This window comes from Lontra canadensis, unplaced genomic scaffold (genome assembly GCF_010015895.1).
Source record: "Lontra canadensis isolate GAN:19392208 unplaced genomic scaffold, GSC_riverotter_1.0 scaffold84, whole genome shotgun sequence".
Taxonomy (NCBI): domain Eukaryota; kingdom Metazoa; phylum Chordata; class Mammalia; order Carnivora; family Mustelidae; genus Lontra; species Lontra canadensis.
This window is the reverse complement of record NW_022631078.1, coordinates 7,828,453-7,844,015: the sequence shown is the minus strand read 5'-3', so window position 1 is coordinate 7,844,015 and position 15,563 is coordinate 7,828,453. Positions and strand designations below refer to the sequence as shown.

Here is a 15,563-nt window from a genome sequence, read left to right as displayed (position 1 = left end):
TTCATATAGAACCTACTGAATAGGGGAAAAGATATGCAAACCATGTATCTGATATGGGGCTGATACCTAAAACATATTTTTTTAAAACTCCACAACTCAAAAGCAAAAAAAAAAAAATTTGATTTAAAAATGGGCAGAGGAGGGGCACCTGGGTGGCTCAGTGGGTTAGGCTGCTGCCTTCGGCTCGGGTCATGATCTTGGGGTCCTGGGATCGAGTCCCACGTTGGGCTCTCTGCTCAGCAAGGAGCCTGCTTCCCTTCCTCTCTCTCTGCCTGCCTCTCTGCCTACTTGTGATCTCTCTCATCAAATAAATAAATAAAATCTTCAAAAAAAAAAAGGGGGGGGCAAAGGATCTCAATAGACATTTTTCCAGAGAAGACATACAGATGGGCAACAGGTAGATGAAAAGATGCTCATCATCGCTCATCATCACTCATTATCAGGAAAATGCAAATCAAAACCACAACGAGATACCTCACATCTGTCAGAACAGCTATTATTAAAAAGACAAAAAATAACAAGTGTTGGTGAGGATATGGAGAAAAGGGAACAACTGTGCAATGTTGGTGGGAGTGTAAATTTACACAACCAGGATGGAATACAGTATGAAGGAGATTCCTCAAAAAAATTAAAAATAGCACTATCATATGAATTACCACTTCTGGGTATTTATCCAAAGAAAACAAAAACACTAATTCAAAAAGACCTATGCAACCCCATGTTCAATGCAAGCATCACATACAATAGCTAGAGATGAAAACAACCTAAATATCCATGAAGGGATGAACGGATAAAGAAAGTGTGGTATACATAAACACCTTTCAGCCACAGAAAAGTGAAGAGGGTCGAAAGGTATAAATTTCCAGTTACAAAAATAAGTCATGAGGACGTAATGTCAGCATGGTGACTTCAGTTAATAATACTGTACTGCATATCTGGATGTTGCTGAGAGCAAATCTTGAAGAAAAAAAATTTATCTATAAATGGTGACAGATGTTAACTAAACTTACTGTGATCATTTTGCAATATAAACAAATATCAAATCATTACAATGTATACCTGAAACTAATAATGTTATTTTTCAATTATAACTCAATTTAAGAAAGTAAGGGAAGGGGCACCTGGGTGGCTCAGTGGATTAAAGCCTCTGCCTTCGGCTCAGGTCATGATCCCAGGGTCCTGGGATCGAGCCCCACGTCGGGCTCTCTGCTCAGCGGGGAGCCGGTTTCCCTTCCTCTCTCTCTGCCTGCCTCTCTGCCTACTTGTGATCTCTGTCTGTCAAATAAGTAAAATCTTAAAAAAAAAAGAAAAAGAAAGAAAGAAAGAAAGAAAGAAAGAAAGAAAGAAAGAAAGAAGAAAACTAGAGCTGAGCCTTGAGCCCAGAAGCCAGAGCCATGGGCCCTAAGCATGGAGTCTAAAGCCACACAGGATTCCTCGCAGGCTTTGAAACGTAATGAAATTTTCCCTGCTGGATCCTTGAAACTGCTTGGAACTAGTGACACACTTATTCCTTGCATTTTCTCTTTTTTTGTAACAGGAATGTCTTTACCTGTCCCACCACTGTATTTTGGGAACATATAACTTGTTTTCTAGTTTCACAGAAACTAGATTTTCCCCCAAGTTGGGGAAAGGATTCTTCCCCAAGATGGATCATACCCACAGAGTCTCACATATACCTAATCTGGAGAATTTATACAATGAGATTTTGCACTTCTGAGCTGATGACATGTAGATGAGATCCTGAGCTTGAGCTGATGCTGCAGTGGATTAGGATTTGGGGGAATGTTGGAAAGGGATGAATGTACTTTGCATATGGGACAAATGTGAATCTTTGGGGGCCAAAGGACAGACTGTGGTAAGACTGAAAAATGGCACCCTAAACACACCCACATTTTCCACATCCTAGACCCTGGAACTTGTGAATGTTCCTTTAAATAGCAACAAACAAACAAACAAACAAAACAAGGGCAGGGATCTTTGCAGTGATTAAATTAAGGATCTTAAGATGGGGAGATTACCCTGGCTTATCTGGGTGAGCCCTAATGCAATCATGTATCTTTATAAAAAGGAGGCAGAGAGGGGCACCTGGGTGGCTCAGTGGGTTAAAGCCTCTGCCTTTGGCTCAGGTCATGGTCCCAGAGTCCTGGGATCTAGCCTCGAATTAGGCTCTCTGCTCAGTGGGAAGCCTGCTTCCCTTCCTCTCTCTCTGCCTGCCTCTCTGCATACTTGTGATCTCTGTCTGTCAAATAAATAAATAAAATCTTTAAAAAAAAAAAAAAGGAGGCAGAGAGAGATGTGACAAACACAGAGGTAAAAGAGATGCACACAGAGACCTGAAGACGCTGCACTTGCGTACTGAAGTGATAAACTGCCGCAAACCAAGGAATGCTGGCAGCCACCAGAAACCAGAAGAAGTGAGGAACTTACTCTCCTCTAAAGCATCCAGAAGGAAGGCAGCTCTGCTGCTGACCTCCTAATTTTGGCCCAATGAAACTGATTTCAGACATCTAGGCTTCAGAACTCTAAAAGAATAAATTTGCGCTGTTTTAAGCCACCAAGTCTGTGGTGATTTGTTACAGTAACCAGCCACGGCAAACTAATCTTATGGGTTGGACCAGGATGATTACAATGGAGGTGGTGAGAAGTGATCAGATATGGATATATTTAGCAGACAGAACTAGCAGAATTCACTGATGGATTGGCTATGAAATGGGAAAGGAAGAGAAAATGATGCCAAGGTTCTTGCCTGAATAACTCTAAGAGTAACCATTTTACTAAGCTAGGGACAACCCACTGGCTCACCAACATGAAAATCAGTGGTGGCCTCACTGAAAACTGTTCTGGTAGAATTTGGGGCTGGACATCAGATTATAAAGGTTAGAAAATCCAGAGTACTAGGATTTTAGAATATCATATTTACTTTGAATATTATTATGCTGTGGTTGTTATTCATCTGTTCATTACCTTCCCCTTTACCTAGCTCCAGTTGTTAATGGACCAAGTATCAAGTAAAAAGTCGGTTAATTCTCAACTGGGCCAAAGGAACTAAGTTCAGGACACTGTCCTTTAACGAAAGGGAGGACAGCGTGGGGGGGGGGGTCACTTCCACTCATTCAACAAGTATTTATTGAGCATCTATTATATGCTGTGCCAAGCACGATGTTAAATGCTGACAAAATAGCAATGAAGAGACAGACATGGTCCCTGGCCTCATGAAGCTTATTAAGAAAACATTAAAAATTACACAATTATTTAGCTGTAACTGTAGCTACTGCTACAAAAGAAAAGTTCTGGATGTTATGAAAATTAACATGCACAAAATGCCTATTATGTGCTAAATGCTTTCTATGTAACTTATTTACCTCTCACAACTAAACTATGAGGAAATAGAGATTTGGAAAGATTAATTCCCTTGCCCAAGATCACACAGCCAGCAAGCAGTAGAGCCAAATTGAAAACAGGTGCATTCAACTCCAAACTCATCCCTGCTATCTCCAAACAGTAGGAAAATCTACTATGCTTTTTCAAAAGAAAACGAAGTGGCCAGAAGAAATAGAAAGTCATAAAGGTAAAGTTTTGAGGATCCTTGATCTAGAAAGAGCTTTCTAAGCTCACTTGATGAAGGTGAATTTTGGAGGGTATTCAAAAATCCCTTAACACTCTCCAAATAGAACAAAAGGTTATACTATAATTAACTCAGTTTTATTCAGGCATCCAACAGGTTATTAAACATGTTGAAAATAAAATGTCATGAATACCTCGTCCAAATTTTCATACGAATTGTTTCTACCAGGCTCACCTTCAGAATCAGCTTCAGGTAAAAGTGAAAGGGGTTAAAAAAAAAAAAAAAAGGTTGATCATGCTACAGAGTGACTGACTTAGGAAAAGGACTAGATAATCATTTTACTCAATGTATACAAAGATTCATGACACATATTACACAAATGAGCCACACCATCCTATGATGTTCTACTGCATTAAAGGGAAGCTTCAAATTTATTTAATTTCAAGTCAAATCACTAATCTATGATCTTCATTGTACTCCTGGTTTCCTATTCCCACCCTTCCAGGTCTTCCCCCACCTTCTCTTGCAAAATAAATAAATAAATCAATAAATAAATAAATCTGAACAGAAGAGAAAGGTCAACCAGAATGTGAAGTGATCCACTGAGGGACACCTGGGTGGCTCAGTCACTTAAGCCGCTGCCTTCGACTCAGATCATGATCCCAAAGTCCTGGGATCGAGTTCTGCATCGGGCTCCTTGCTCAGCACAGAACCTGCTTCTCTCTCCACCTCTGCCTGCTGCTCTGCCTGCTTGTGCACACTCTTTCTCTCCCTCTCTCCCTCTCTCTCTCTAACAAACAAATAAATAAATAATCTTTTAAATTAAAAAGAGATTTTTAATAAAATCTTAAAAAAAAAAAAAAGAAAAGAAATGATCCACTGAATCTACAAAATGGGGAATTTAAAATACCATGACATCTTTGCGTCCCTTGCCACCTTAGGGCATTAACCTGGAATATTAAAGAGTGAAAAGCTCATAAATGGAAGCTTTAGTTCAGTTGATATTCCATAAAAAGTGATTATCCCAAGTAACAGAGATAAGAAAGAAAATGGTCCTTACCTTTGAGTTCTAAATTGTTTTGAAAGGCAAGCCAATCAATATAAGGCAAATTTTTAAAAGACTACTTTTAAGTACATCCATCATACAGGGGCACTTGGCTGGCTCAGTCGGTAGAGCACGTGACTCGATCTCTGGGTTACGAGTTCGAACCCCATGTTGGGTGTAGAGCTTACTTAATGAAATATATAAATAAATAAATAAATATAATCTTACAAAAAAAATACATCCATCATATAACAAAATATAAAGTCAATGATAAAACCAGTTTCATCATGAAATCGTTAACACCACTCACAAACCAAAATGCAACATGGTGTGTCCTAAAATATGAGGAGAGGACAACTTTCCAAGTTCTTATAAATTTTGTGGTAGTGAAAATATGTACAAATTAACCACAATTAGGAGACTTTGGCATCACTCATGCCATTTACAGTTATAAAGATAACTGAAACACTGACAAAATATGTTTAGAATTTGGACACTATAGTATGTCCTTATTTAGTATTTATTGAGCAATTCTGGATGTGAAATCACTATTATAGCTTTCTATTTCAGGAACAGCAACAAGATACATATAAGGAATACTGCAAAGAACACTTTGAAAGCTGCAACACCTTGATTACCGTAAAGAATTCTCAGCATAGTAACATTTTCACAAACTATGCAAAAGAAAGTGAACAGGAACAGACATTTACTGAAGGCAAAGTTAGGCACTTCATACACATTATCATAGGGAGTCGGTATCTTTTAATTCAAAAACAGACCTACGGGGATGCCTGGCCGGCTCATTTGGTGGAGCATGTGACTCCTGATTTCAGGGTTGAGAATTCAAGACCCACATAGCGCACGGAGCCTACTTAAAAAAAAAGAGAGAGAGAGAGAGAAAGAGAGACAGAACTTGGTTCAAACCCTGATTGAAATCTTCCTAAATTAGTGAATCTCTCCAAGCTTCTCTTTCCTCATCTACAAAATGGAGCTATTACTTCACAGAGCTGGTGTGAAAATTAATGAGGTAGCACAACAAGTCCACTGTGACTCCACGATCCTTATAACCACCTCATGTTGTAAGAATCATTAACCCCAGCTTAGAGATGAAAAAAACTAGTCACAAGAAGGTTAAGTGGTGAACCTATGGTTACACAGCTGATAACTGCCAGTACCTAGTTCTGCTCATGCCCTCAAACTTGACATGTTACTTCACTATTTTACTCCCTCATACTACGGAGTTTTTAATTTTTTTCAAGTTACCCATAATTCCCACTCATAATTTTAGAGGTCAAAGACCTGTAAGTAGCCCACCTGTCTTCGAATTCAGTAACAGAGTATACATTCCACATTTCAAAATGAGCTATCCAAATTACTTGTTACCAGGACTCATATAAACAGAGAATGATTTCTAAAGGCATATGAATAAAAGTGACTAGGAAAGCAAACAAATCCGATATACTAAATAAATATAAATAAATAAATAAAAATAAAAATATGGTATCTGAAGAAAAGACATTTTCACAATGCTCAATCTTCCAAAGATTCTGCAGATCTTCATTACTATGTGAGCCAACCTTAAACACAGGGTGAAGAAGTGCCCAGGCTCAGCCACTAGAATGTTGTGGAGCCTCGAACCACTTAATATCTCAGCTCCTTTGTTCAACTAAACAATGAGAGTTGGACTGAAGTCCCTGAACCACAGAACTGAAGGCAACTTGGGCAATTCGCTCCACCCAAGGCACCCTGGCAGAGCATCTGCTTTAACACCTGCAAAAACATGGGGTTCAATTATCTTCCCTCTTCACAGAAGTGACTGAGTGTTAAGTATCAGTCTCTGAGGATTCTTTTGTGACTCAGTCACAAAAGTGCTCACTCTGTATTTTACTATGGGTCCCGGTTCCACCACTAAGCTCTTGGGAAGCTGCACCGTTAAGTACTGCTTCTGGCTAAACCCATTCTGCAGACAGAGGGCCCAGTAATTGAGAGGGACGACAAGAGAATGCAAGATACCTCTCACAGGCAACTGTGCATCTCCTGAGGTGTTGCACCTGTGGAGTTCAGCTAAATGAAATCACTGGTTCACTCTATTTGTGAAATAAAAATTATCTAAACATAAGTACTCGAACTGGAAAAACTGATGCTGAAGCAGCAAATGATTCCATTTAAATGACTGACATGTAAAAGCTTCTGAATACTCACATCATTCCACATTCGCTCATCTCTGAGTCGAGCCTCATTCACCCATGGCCAGTCCCACACTCCCGCCCAAAAGGAACGATCATGGTGGTAATGATGACGCATGTCAACCTGTTCCAAGGACTCGGCAAATTTTTAACTTATTTAATCTTTATAACAGCAGTATAAAGCAGCCACTATTATTACCCTCAATTTATAGTGAGTTACCGAGAAGATGTGGTTAGGAGTGCCAGAGTCACACACCCAAGGTCACACAGCCAGCATGCGGCAGAGGTAGGGCTCCAACCCAGGAAGTCTGGCTCTACTATTTATGCTCTTAACTGCTCCTCTATCACTCTGACAAGTTAGTGTTCTCCTCAGTATCAGAAAAATTACTCCACCTTCACACACAGAGATCAAGTGTTTGTCCTTAGTACCAAAGCTGCCCTAGACCACTTAAAACATTTCATACAGCCCCAATTCACTTCCACATATTAGCCTACCATGTTGAAGGCACACAGTAAACACCCAATAAATACCTACAAATATCTGTTGAAAGACTTAAATCTTTCCCAGTTCCCTCATTTTCCCAAAAGTAAGCTTTCCCTCACCTGAATCCTTCCCTCCCCTCCCTCAGCACTTTGTACCTCCCTCCAACACTTCTGTTCTATGCTACCCACTGTGGTAGCCAGCCTCCAAGATGGCCGCTAACGATTCTCACCTCCTCGTATTCACACCCCTATGTAATCCCTTCCCACAATATGTGACCAACAGAATACTGGAGAAATGACAGTATGTGACCTCTGAAGCTAGGTCATAAAGGACAATGCACCTTGGTCTCTTGGATTACTTGCTCTGGGTGAAGCCACCTGTCAGGCCATGAGGGTATTCAAGTAGTTCTATGGAGAGTCTCGCATGGAGAATGGAGACCTCCCACCACCAGCCTACACCAACTTGCCAACAATCTGAGTAGCCACCTTAGAAGACGATCCACCAGCCTGTCTCCCTTCAGATGACTGCAACTCCAGATGGCATTTTACCGCAATCTCTTGAGAGTGTGAGACTGAACTATTGCTCAAGCTGCTCCCAAATTCCTGATTCACAGAAACTGTGAGGAATAATAAATGTTTACTCTTATCTCAAACACTAACTTTTGGGGTAACACGTTACACAGTAATAGACAGCTAACACCTAGTCTCTAAAACTGTAAGTTCAAGAGCAGAGACTGTTTCCTTGATTCTGAAAACTCATTAAAGCCTTATCAATAAACAGTGCCTCTATTCGAATGCTGTCAATGGGCCATTCCCTTTGTTCAATGTTCCTTTTCTTCCAAAGTATAACCATTTATAAACTACCTATATGGTGTATGCCTGTGCCACTTCATCTGTAATCTGTCAGTCTTCCCTCTTTTCTTTCAAAGACTTTCTGAAATATAACCTCCCGACTAAAGTTTTTTCTCAGCAGATGAAAATGTTCCTATGGTCAACCAATTCTATCAACACGAGCATCTACATAAACACACTGCTCACTGTAAATATATATTCACATTCATCTTTTATTCAACAAATATTTACTGAGCATCTACTATGTCCCCAAAATTGTGTGTGTGTTTTTTTTTTTAAGATTTTATTTATTTATTTGTCAAAGAGAGAGCACAAGCAGGGGAAACAGACAGAAGGAGAAGCAGGCTCCCTGATGAGCAGAGGCCAACGCAGGACTCTATCCCAGGACCCTGGGATCATGACCTGAGCCGAAGGCACATGCTTAACCAACTGAGCCACCCGGGCATCCCCCAAAAATTGCTCTTCAAGCTGAGAATAAAAGAAACAAATTGCCTTTGTGGAGCTTATAGTCCACAGTGGTCTCTCTAGATATAACAATCTCTGTTAATGACTTCAAAATTCTAATTTCCCCTTTCATAAAAATTACTCAAAACCGTTTTATCCTTTTCACTTTCTATTTTATTGGCCATATATCTGCACACCACTTTATACATTTAAATATTTAAGCTACTGTCTCAAGAAGTCCATACCTGTTTAATAGCTTTGTTAAGAGCCCCATACAGAATCTGTATGTATCAATGTCTTCCATTAAATGCTTCCATGAACCACACTTTTTAGCAAACCTCAAACTTATAAAAGAAATATCATTTGATAGCTTGTATTATACAAGTTTTAGCAACTCTAAATCAAATATGAACATTTATTTCACAGAAAGTAATTTGTAACTGATATGGTAAAATGACATATATAGAAAGAACTATCTCACCTCATTCATATTTATTTTTACAGAGTGTTAAAAAGAAAAGAGCATACATACTTTTATGTCAGAAATTCAAGTCCTGGCTCCGTCACTAACTGTGTAACCTTAGACAAATCATTTAACTATTATGAGCCTTGGTTTTCCTGTCCTAAAGGAGAGGTAAAATCTACTTCATAGGACTAATGAAGTGGTAACATTAAAAGCCCAGCTTAATGCCTGTTACATAGTGGGCATCAAGAAATACCAGTTTCCTTCCCCTTTCCTAGGGCTTACACCTACAGTCAGATCTTTCAGGAAACCTTTCCAAGCTCAGTTACTTCTGTAACTGTAAGAAGAATGATCTTCCTCTTCTTCGTCTAATAAGTTAAGATTCGGCTCAAATGCCACCTTCTCTTTAAAGTGCAAAGGAAAAGTTCCATTGACCGTCCCATACAGTTCTGGAGTTTATTTCGGTGTGTTACAATTATCTGTCACTTTCTGGCTTTCACACTAGACTGTGAGCTCCTATGAGCAGGGACCATATCACACTTAATCTGGAAACCTTGGCTTTTAGAAAAAACACCTGGCAAGGCACCTGGGTGGCTCAGTCAGTTAAGCATCTGCCTTGGGCTCAGATCATGATCTCGTGGTCCTGGGATTGAGCCCCATATTGGGCTTCTGCTCAGTGGAGAGTCTGCTTCTCCCTCTCCCTCTGTGTTTTCTCACTCTCAAATAAAATCTTAAAAAAAAAAAACAAAACAAAAAAAAAACACGTGGCATGTTTTGGCAAGGAACAAGTTTATTTACTGAATGAATGAATGAAGTCATTTCTTAAGTGGTAACCAAAGTTAGTATTAAGTGACCCAATTTTATGGTTTTGCTCTTTATGGGCTGTTTCATACTTCTTTTGAATCCCTTCCTCATAGCACTCAGTAGAGAACTAAGGATGTGGAAAGTCTGCAATAAATACGTTTGGATTATGGGATACATCTTACTCTTCCATCTCACGATTTTACTCTAAATAAAAAACTTAACCAAAGAAATGTGACTTGTGAAAGCCTTTCTTTCTAAACAGGGTCTCTTCTTAACAGTTACTGGCAAAGAACTGAAGCCAATGCTAGAACGGACTAAAGTCAGTTTTTCTTTGTGTGTGTTTTTGAAAAAAGCAATAATTGGCTTGCCTCTTTCTAAAACACTTCACTAAGAAGCTATCATAAAGCCCTTTGATTCACTATGAAAATGCAAATGACCTTAGGCAAAACTTAATTTAACAACTTTCAGCCAAGTGTTCCCCACCCTGCAGTCCGGGGGCTGTGTGCCAGCTGGCTGTACCACCTCACTCCTGGGAGGTGACTGCTTTTCAACTGTAAAACTGCTTCAGTGAAATTTGTGGAGTTTTTTGAGGCCCTCTAACATAAAACATGTGAATTTCACTTTTTAATGGAAATAATGAGTATGTTACAAGCTCTGGCTTCCAATGGAAGAGATCTTGAAAAGATCTCAAAAGCTGGCAACCTGGGGACATTTCAGACTTCTTATGGACTTCTAAGTATGTAAAAACACATGAAGCTAGGTGTAATTTCATTACTTAAGTGACATCTTTTACATGCCCGTATACACATACCTCACCCCAACTACAGCTGGTAAGTAGTCAAGTATCCACCAAACTGCCTTTTACTTATGCTATCCATACAACAGTGAGAAAAGCGAGATCCTGACAAAGCCATGTTGGGCTGGTGCTTAAATACAAACTGATCTTCTCGTTGTTCTCAAATCACGATGACCCCATGTAGTAGGTATTACGCCCATTTTCCTGAAAAGGAAACTGAAGCCCAAAACGACACAACTAGCGAATGGCAGGTTGGAGAGTCTGAGCTGAACGCCCCAGCCCTAGCTACCACAGAGTATCATTGCTTCCCTGCGGTACCGGCCAGGGTGGGAGGCGTAATCAAAGCGTCCTGACAGACACTTTATCTTAGAGAGTCAAGTTCTCGGCCGTCAAGTTTCAAATCTGCCAGATCCCTCACACCTGGCGGCATTCAGGTTGCTGACAGAGGCAGCAACAAGTCCCGGTGAGGCTCCCTTCCCTGGGAATCCTAGGACTGCACATGGATCCTGAGGATCTGCACAGGATCCCGGGGAAAGCGCCCGACACCGGGTCCCTGCAGTCAAAACACACCCGCACGCAACGGGTGCAGGACCCTCCCCCAACCCCCGCATCCCCCCGCCGGCGCTGCCCAGTCAGGCGGCTCACAGGTGCACGGCCGCGCCCTGGGCCGCCCGCCCGGGCTGGGCGACCCCGGCCCGGAGGGGAGGGACCGGCGAAGCGAGCGGCGGCGTGCTGGGGGCCCGGCTGTGGGACCCGCGCAGCCCGACCCCGAGGGCGCGCCTCGGGGTCGCGAGGAGAAAGGATGCTCGGGGCGGGGCCGCAGTGGGGGAGGGGTCCCCTGCCCGGACTCTCACTCACCGCCTCGCGCTCCTCCCAGCCGGGGCTCCGCGGCGGTCCCCCTCCGGCTCTTACCGCGCGCCTCCCCTTCCAAGGTTCAACGCCTGGCCAGGGCGCACGGAGCTGGGGAAAGGGCTGCGCAAGCGGAGGACTTGTGGCGAGCGGAGCCGAGGGGGTGGGGAGGCTGGAACGGTCGCTCTCGCCGCCGCCTCGGACACCACAGACACGACTGCCGCCGGCTCCTCTCAGCCACGGAAGCTGCGGCCCCTCCCACCACACCCGCCTCCCACCTCCCACACTGCCTGCTGGAAGAGTGACAGCAGCACTGACCAATCAGAGGCCTTGAGGGGGCTGGGACTGGAGAACTAAAGGGAGGGCGGGGAGGGAGGGGTGCGAACGAGGTGAGGACGGCGGCGGGACTTCCTGTGACTGACGGCGCAGCGCGGCCAATGAGCAACGAGAAGATGACCTCATCGCCAAGGGAAGTCTGAAACTGGCGGAGCTGAGGCTAGGAGGTGGGAGGAGGACGGCGACGAGGCGGAGGCGGGGCGCTGGGGCCTTAAAGAGGCCGAAGCCCATTGGTCACCCTGTCGAGGGAAGGGCGGCGGACCCCGCTGGACCTCGACAAATTGCCAAGGGGTCAATGCCGCGAGCCCTTAGCTGCATTAATCCTCCTGACCCAACCCGATCCTTTTGGGGGACTAAAGGGTCCTCGCCTGGGCCTCGTAAATTGATTACTTCACTTTCACGCTTTCCAAAAGGAGGCACAATAAATTCCATGTTGGCCCGGAGCCCTGAATTCCCGTTACAGCCCCCGCCCCACCGAGGGCCGTCACCTAGTTTCTCTGAGTCAGTTTCCCTTAGGGGGAGAGGGAGGATACTGACACCTACCTACCGTGCCCTCCTACCTGCCTAGCGTGTTGAGATCATCAACAGCAAAAGTACTTTGGGCCTCGAGAAGAAAAGGACCTGAATGAAGCCAAAAGCTTCTTTCCGGAAACTCTAGGAAGAGCATTTGTAAAAGGGGGGGTTTCACTAGGTGACTCCCGACGACTCTTGCAATTGTAAAATAAAATGCTGATGTCCTACTCTTTCTGGCATCCACTCATGTAGCAAAGCCGGGGGGGGGGGGGGCGGTTACGCGCGGGTCTCCTGCCTGGGGAGCAGAGGCCACACGTGGACTTGGTGCATGACTTAAACAAGGAGAAAGCAAACTTAAAAAAGAAGTAAAGAAAGCGACGTCTGCTGTGGAAAGTGCCTTGGTGCGGGCAGGCCATTTACTCCCCCCTCCTCCCGCAATGGGAGTGAGTCCAGAAAAGGAGAAGTAACTCCTGCTTGGCGGGTGGAAAAGAGGGGGAAGTGTTTTCCCGAAAGCTTCCTGGGGATGGTGTCGCCAGGCAGGGTGGGAGGGAGGAGTAACAGCAGCTAGAGGAAGAAGGGAGCTAGGACATTCTAACAGGTTTGGGGAGGAGCAGTGCCAAGGCACAAGGACCGAGGAGGCAACTTACCTTATGTTCCAGAATAAATTCTTACAGGATCCCTTGATTTCCCCTTGGAGTTCTCCCATGACTACCCGTTGGTGTAACTGTCAGAGGAAGGGCAGGAGAAAATGCCTCCTTCTCTCTTCCCCAGTAGCTGCAAAAGCCAGAGTGGCCCTGGGTATTCCCAATTATTCATCTGTAAGTCACCTTCAAGTTCAGTGCCATGTGCTATTCACAGAATCTTGGAGTTCAGCAGGATCCTTGCGGCCCCTTAGTCACACACCTTCCCCCATCCGGCAAGGCAAGAATCCTTCCACAAAAGATCAGATACAAGTATTTATTCAGCAAACTTTTCTTTTTAAAGATTTTATTTATTTATTTATTTATTTGACTGAGAGAAAAAGCCAGAGAGGGAACACAAGCAAGGGGAGTGGGAGAGGGAGAAGCAGGCTTCCCACTGAGCAGGGAGCCCCAGTGTGGGGCTTGATCCCAGGACACTGAGATCATGGCCAGAGCTGAAGGCAGATGCTTAAGGACTGAGCCACCCAGGTGCCCCTCAGCAAACATTTCTTGAGTAAGATACTGAGGGAGTGCTTTCACCAGACTGGAGAGAGTTAAGGGACAGGATGAGGTGATTACAACTCCAGCCAGCATATCCCCAGGGTCATGATTAACAAGAGGACACCAGGTGCACCTCAGAGGAAAAAGTACTCTGGTTTGAAATTGTTGGGGTGAGGCAGATTTCTCCAAGACAAGACTGGGGTGGGGCATTCCAGATAGTGTCTACCTAGACACAGTGTTTATGAAAAAGCCAAAGCAAGAAGGAAGCACAAGCATATTTTATTAGTCATGTTAAGAGTGATAAGCCTATTGCCGGCTTCCCAGGCATGACAAGCTTACCACCTCTCAAATAAGTCTGTTCCTTTTCTGGACAAATTGAATTGTAATTATTTTGTATCTATATGCATGTATAAGCTACTTGTTTATTTATTTACACATACACGTTTTATGGATAATTTACATCCCTCTAATCTCTGAGCCTAGGTCCTATTTATCTCCTAAAGCATCACAGAAACATGTCTAATTCCTCTTCATCGTAACAATATTCCAAATATTTGAAGATGACCATTAGGCCCCACCCTTTCCATACCTTCTGCCCATCCCCCCAAAATAAGGATAAAGTCACTTTTGATTTTGCCAGATGATGGTTTCCATCCTGATGACTTCATAGACACATCTTTCATTTTGTCAAGATCTATTGGGAATGTGTTATTTTTGTCCTTCCAGCAAACATTCTCTTTCTTCTCTTCTGGTAAGGGGAGCCTAATTTCCTCCAGGGAACCAGTCCTTCCCACCTTCTGTCCATTTGGCTGCCAGGGGGCTGATTCACTACTCACTCATCTTTCCGGGGGCAGCGCTCTGCTATTCCTGACCAATCAGAGCACTGTTCCCTCCTCCCTGTGCTTCCTCCCACCACCATGTACAATGATTGATTTAGGGAAACCCACGTGGCTCAAGGCGGTCCAATCAGAATGAGTCCTGGGACCTTTGTACGCATCACCCATATGGAGAAGTTTCCTTTACACTGAGGCTGCTGAACTATCTGGCTCATCCGCTGGAGCTGACCAGGAGGCCCACAAAAGAACTTGCTAGAGAATACATAAAACCAATATGAAAACGAACTATCAGAGCTGAGGTACAGATAAAAACCACAACAGGGGATGACTTTGAGAACCTGGCCCAGCTGTTTTCTCACTATGCACTTTCGTAGGTGTCTTTCATCGGGATCCTTAGAAACAGAGCCTGTAAGGGAGATCTGGGAATGGGATTTATTGGGGGGGGGGACCCTTAAGGGAGGGAATTGAGCAGGACAGAGAAAAAGAGGGAAACAAGAATCAACTTGGTTTTGCCTTGGCCTGATCCACAACGAGAGCTCTGGATAAAACCACAAGGAGTTACCTCCCCCTGAGGCTTCGGGCAGCTCTGTGTACCCAAGCATCAGTCAGCCACTGGCTGTAATCCATCAAGGAGTTAAGGTCTCCAACGCTGCTCCCTTCAGCTGAAGGCAATTCTCTGGAATTTCGGGCATCTGGGAACCCTTAGCTGCCAACACTCACAGCAGCTGGGGGATGGGTGTACTGGCCTGTTAAAGAGATCTATTTGGGGCCCCATTCTTACCTCCTGTGTAGGGCAGTATGTTCTCTTCCTGCTTGGGTTTCTGTTCCTTGCAACAAAAATGGGACCACCTAAAATACTCAGGTGGGATCTGATCACCAGAGTACAGTGAGACTTTAGCCTTCCTTAATCTGACTGCCTACAACCATAAGCACACTGGACTGTTGCCTCAGCAAATTTAGAGGCTGCCCCGACCCTTTGGCTCAAATTGACTTTATAACCATTTCCTACTACTCCCTTTCCTTAAAGCTTTTTCCCCACAAACGGATACTAAGCAAAATTCACCCTTTCTTGTACTTCTATAATTAATTCTTGGCTGCAAACACAGGATTTCAAGCTTAACCCTGCTAATAATGAGGAGCTGGTTGTCATTCTGTCCATTTCCATCCTTTGTCACACCTCGCACATCCTTCTCGTTTCTGTTTCTTCTTA

At 43.6% G+C, this 15,563-nt stretch overlaps 1 protein-coding gene across 1 annotated transcript in view; it reads right to left on the bottom strand.

The window, feature by feature from the left end:
* Positions 1 to 11,561, bottom strand: part of MRTFA (myocardin related transcription factor A) — a 199,946-nt gene extending 188,385 nt beyond the window's left edge. Inside the window, exon 1 of the mRNA XM_032882936.1 lies at positions 11,497 to 11,561. The gene's annotated coding sequence lies outside the window, so the exon portion shown is untranslated. The remainder of the gene's footprint in view (positions 1 to 11,496) is intronic.
* Between the last annotated feature and the right edge of the window lie 4,002 nt (positions 11,562 to 15,563).